The following is a 6,000-nucleotide window of genomic DNA, read 5'->3' on the forward strand; positions in this document are numbered from 1 at the left end:
TGGCTCTTAACACAACAGCGCCACCCTGTGGATAACGACAGCGATACAGATCAGTTTCCTTTAAGTCAGACTTGTTATAGAAACATAAACTTACCTGATTCATTAAGCTTCCCTGTGAGTGACTATGTCACACAATGCATTGCGTTCACATTTGTTTTCTAAACAGTTGAAATAGTTGCTAAAAGTTATGGATAAACGGGTGAAATAGTTAGCTAACAGTAATTTGCAGGTGAAAACACACCTGAGTTGAAAAGATCTATATTTATTTGAAAAGTGAAAGGTTTTTACACATAACAGCGATTCCATGTCTGTATTTCAAGAGTGAAGCAGACCTTCTAATAAATGTATCTGTTAATATTTAATGTAATTAAGTGTCATCTTGAGACTTGCTTACCTTGATTGTGATTGATTCAAAGGTTAGGCCTTTTCATCATTGTAACGATTGATTTCTACCTTTTCTCTGTAATATATTTATTGAATATCTGTCTGTTCCTGCTCCTCTTGTATGAAACGGTTGTCCACACTTGTTTTGTTTTTACACTGCTGTATAAATGAAAACACAAATGACCTTTACACATTGAAACACAGCTGAAATCAGACACCTTCATTCTTGATTTATAGCTGATCCCTAACACACTCAAAACAACACAGACATGTAAAAGCATCTTGATATGAAAGTGTAACGTATCCCACCTGACTGACAGTCTGTCCTCTCCGTCCTGTCTTCCTCCCAGACCTCCCTCCTCTTCCTCCTGCCTCTCTCTGCCCTGACCGATGTACATCCTCTCCAGCTCGGCCATGTTCCTGAGGTGAGCGCTCTTCAGCTCCTCCAGCCTCCTGTAGTACTCCTGGTTGGAGAAGTAAACGTGCGGCTCCCTCTGCAGACCGTAGATCTCCAGCGACAGAGACCTGCGAATGCTTCGGCCTCCTTTTCCTTCTTCCTCGCCGCGCTCCGGATCCGGATCAAACACCTGAAAGGTTGGAAATGCTGTTTGGTGGACGCATCCAGTGCCATCAATGTAAATGAACATCAATGTGACTCTTTGCTGTTTGATTATTAGTCGTTCAATCATCCTAAAATGACTCATAATGTTTCATTTTGCACATTTTTGCACAAAACTACCACTTTTAAAAACTGCACAGCTCTTTCATCTTTTAATCAGAAGAAAAATACAATAAAAATATGAATCTATTTCGTATTTATGTTCTTTATTTTTGTAATACTTGAAGTACAAAAATACAAAAAGTCAAAAGTGCATTGCATTGATTTCACACAGCAGCTGAGGTTGCATTTCAAAGCTAAAGAGCTGCTGATGATGTGGTGCAAGAGATCGAACTCAACTTGGGGATTTCCATCTTTATTTCAATGCACAAATTATGTAAAACACATATTCATGACCGGGGTGTGGGGTGTCTAAACAATAAATATGAATAGAACGCATCTCTTTCAACAATTTAAAATGTGAAGAATTAGATACTGCAACTTATTTAAATGTACCTCCAACTATAAAACTGTTGTATTTCTGCAAATACACAATATTGTAGCTTACTTATACATTAAATTCTCGTACTTGATATGAAACTTATAATCTCTAAATATCATACAGGACTCATTGAAGAATTTTGAAGAAGACTCAGTTGTTTGGATTTATATTTGCAATCAATTTAGCTGCATTAAGTTGAAATATGTACAAATCTTTTCTACGAGGAATATTTTTGCAGGCGGTTTTAAATGTTATTATCTTTAAAGCCTCACCTCACTGCTGCAGTCCTCCTCTGTGACAAAGTAGTGGTCTCCTTCTCCTCCGTACAGAGCCATCAAGTCCTTGTTTTGCAGGGAGGTTGATCGGTACATCGCTGCCCACGTCCTCCTTATTCTCCACAAAAGAACAGAAACTGTGAGTCCTCTGCCTCCTCGGTCTGAACACACTGACCTGCTACATGTATGTAAGTCAGAGGACGCATACGAAGATTAGCCTCAAACCTCAGGGACACACAGACTGAGAGCTTTATCCTCTTATCATCAGGAGGAGTCGTGGTTTTACAGTCAGGGATGGTCCATCTGGTCCAGATGGTCCAGATGGTCCGGTGGCTTTTAACTTGAAGACCTGACTCAAAGACAGACAGACGTCTGTGGAGATGCTCCCAATCTGATTTACAGATTAACTTTCTTAAATACAGCACGAGGGCTGATATGCAGCAAACCTGCACCTGTTGCAGTTTAAAATGGGAAAAAATGTCTGCAGGAGTGAATGTGAAGAAGTGAAACAACAACAGAAGGGTTAATTTATGACATAATCTGAGTACTTACCGGTGGATGTTTGTCCTACAGCTTATTAAATATCTGCTAATTTGCAAACATTTCCACAACATAAATCTGAACTTTGGATAAAGCCAGGTTCATAATTCTCAAAGGTTTTGAAAATGGGAGTTTTGGACATAAATCAGACAACAGCCATATAAACAAATCCATTTCCTCCATGTGTTTAGTAATATAACGTTGTATAAATGAGGCTCTGAATGAAATGTGACATGAAGACAATTATTTTTGACCAACTGTGTTAATTGGTTTACTTGGGTTTCTCATCATTACAAGTCTTCAAGGCTCCACCTTCTGCTGCTCCGCCTCTCCCCATCTGTCTGCTGTCGCCCTTCATTTCACCTCCCGTCTGTCTTCCTAAGAACCTGAGACAGCCGGCGACGGAGACGTTTCAGAGCCGGCAAAGCAAAATGTTTACAGGGCAGCTTTGTTTTTGCTTATGACCCTTTTAAACCCAAGAAATATCTACTTGTGACCAAAAAAGTCCTCTTTCTTTGTCAGATTGTTTGATTTGAAGGATTTTTTGTGACCCAAAAGGGTGAAAGTAGTTTTAAAAGTAGTTTTGAAAAGAAACAAGCTTAATCAAAAAATCCTTTCTCACACAGATCTTTGCTCTTGACCCCCCTCGAATATTTCTGGAATCTGAGTGAGACAAAGTAAAACAAATCAAATATGTTCAAATGCACAGACAACATGTGTCCACACGGGGGAGCTGCTGTACTTTAAGTCTCTGATTACATCCTGCGAAGAAGCTTCCAGTTTTACACAAAACCTCCTTTAGTGTTTTAAATTATGATTATTGAACAGAATCTATTTATCCTATTCAATATGTATTTTCTTGTACATTTATAGTTTTATTATTGTATTTTTCTGCTACTCTACATTAAAGAATGTACATATTTTATAGAATTTATTCATATTTCTATGATTCATTCTGAGAAATCATTATTATTATTAATTTAATCTCCTTTTAGTTGAGATACTTAAAATTTGTGGTTTAGTGGTTTCACAGTGTGTGTGTGTGTGTGTGTGTGTGTGTGTGTGTGTGTGTGTGTGTGTGTGTGTGTGTGTGTGGTTCTCCCACGTTGTAGTTTCTGAATCACGGTGTTTCTATTTCGACTCCGACAGTTTTCAGAACACCTTGTTCTCAAAGTTCACAGAACATTTCCTCCACATCCTCCCAGGTACAGAATGTCCTCTGTGTGTTCCACCTGTTCAGGGTCACTGGTTGGATAGAGCATATCCCAGCATGCACCTGTGGCCGGGTTTAGGAATATAGTCGGTCACTCTAATCTCTGTACAGTGGTACAAAAATGTGTATTTCTGGGGGGAAAAAACACATTTAATGTTATATTTAAGTACAAATATATTTCCTGTGTGCATCAAGAGTCTGTTAAATGATGTTAAATTCTACCTGCAGCTCTCCGTAAGAAGACCATAAATATATACTGTATGTATTACTGTGGACTGCACTGATTCCTGACATTGTGGGGCCATTGTATATGTGTGTGTGTCCAGTTTTCCACTGGGCTCCTCGGCCTGTTGGCGGCGGATGAATGGCGGCAGTGTTCGGTCGGAGTGGGGCTGAGTAAACAGTCATCACAAGCTTGGCCTCCGCCACACAGAGCCACAGCTCTGCTCCGCTCTACTTTGTGGGACAGAAACCATCCGGTGTCTGAAGTGCTGCTGATTTCATTCTGAATCACTCGTTTCTTTCTCAGCCGCCCTTCAGAGCAAATGATCTCGACTGTTTGTTGGACATCCAAGAGAGAAATTCAAGATGCTCTTATTCATAATATATCTACAAATGAACACCTGCTAGAGAAGTGCACAGCCCCGCAGAGGCCAAATCAATACATATCTATATAAAGATTCTTAATACTTACGTGTTTTCTGTGGCTTTTTCTACATCTTATATCTTAATATTCTGCAGTTTTTGCCGCTTAGACATATCTTCATACACTGTATTTCTTTCTTTTGCAACGGTCTGTAAAACTTTTTGTAAACTCAACTTTCTTGACTCGCGCTTCACCTCCATTCAGACTCACAGAAACTCTGAAAGTTTCTCCCGAAGTTAAAATCTCCTTATAATCTTCTAACGTAACAGAAGTTGGTTTTATTTGATCGATCAGATTTGGTGCATGAGACACGATAGCAGCATCAAAAATATCGTTTTGGGTGTTTTTCAGCTTTGAAGATAAATATAACCCCCGAAAAAAGTTTCTCTTTGCTGTAGCAAGAATTCCATTTATCATAAATCTAATTTATAAAACTTCTGATGTGAATCTGATTATCTGTTACAGATTATCGTGTTTTTCCAAAGTAATACAGAAATATAAGACAAAAAAAAGCGATACGATTTCATAACTGAAATGATTTCGGCCTTCAACAGAAATGTGTTTTGTCACCTTCATACGCACAACGCTCTCATTATGCTGTCTTCTGTTTGATTTATCTGTTTGTGAAATACTGAAAGACCTCTCTTTTATTTTTATGCGGGGGGGAGGGGGGGGGGGGGGGGGGGTGCAAACTAAAAGGACCTTTTTCCTGTCAGGAGCCTCAAAGCCACGTCGCAGTTACAGAGAACCACAAGTGTTCCGGAAGAGGCCTGTGTTCAGGAGGAAAGCCCCCTCACCTCACCTCACCTCACCTCACAGAAACGTACAGAGGCGCAGGCGCCCTCACACTGATGAAGTATACCTGCACTACACAACACACACAAACACTGATGTAGACGCTCTCCCTCCCTCGTCTGCTAACCTCCCACTGCACAAGCTGTTAGTCTTTCGAGAGGGCTCCACCCTCCCGTTAACGAGCCCTGCTCATTAAGTCCCTCAAACCACTTCTGGTACACAGTCTGATCTGTGAATGAGCCTCAGACAAACTAACCGCCCTGAAGGCAGACGGGATGGTGTGCAATGACAATTACAATGGATGTAAAGGGTGTCTTTTTTATACGTGGATGTACAAGGAATACATTATTCATCGTAGCGTCTCGTACATATTTTAGTTTTGAGTTGAATGTGCCCGGGAATGTGTTTGTGTTTTCTGCCACATAAAGTCTGACCAGCGTTGTTCCCCACGGGCCAGATTATAGCTGGAGCCACTTCCACCACCAACCACATGTGTTTATCCATCAAACAGCTTAGATTCATGTGTTTGAGCTGAAGCTATACGCACATCAAAGAAAAACTTAATTTCTCTGAATGAAATGTATCTTCCAAACTTTCCCGAATGAATTTAAAATGGGATTTACTGAAAACGTATCGGCTGTTAGCAGTGCTGGGTAATGTAATCTTTCTAATTACCCTTTTAAAAATGTAATAAATGATCAAACGTATTACGTTTCATTACTTTTTAAATACTTTGATAACGAATGTTTTAAACTGGACAAAGAAGCTGAAAAGTCCTAAAAACATCAACTTAAAGCAAAACAAAACAAAAACACTTTAGGTTTCGGAAAAACATCCTGAGTGGGTTTAAAATAAGAATGTAGGTAAAATGTAAACAAAGTAATATAAATACAGAAAACACGTCACAAACATCACTAACCCAACTTCAAAATAACTCAACAACACTTTGGGACACGAACACCGGTCTCCTGGTTGAAAGTCATGTGTTTTGTTGTGTCACGGATATTCAGTTTCCCAAACAACTGCAGTTTTGTCCAGAACAGAAAC

The sequence above is a fragment of the Anarhichas minor genome, unplaced genomic scaffold, assembly GCF_050575085.1.
Source record: "Anarhichas minor isolate MPS153535 unplaced genomic scaffold, ASM5057508v1 ptg000029l, whole genome shotgun sequence".
NCBI lineage: Eukaryota > Metazoa > Chordata > Actinopteri > Perciformes > Anarhichadidae > Anarhichas > Anarhichas minor.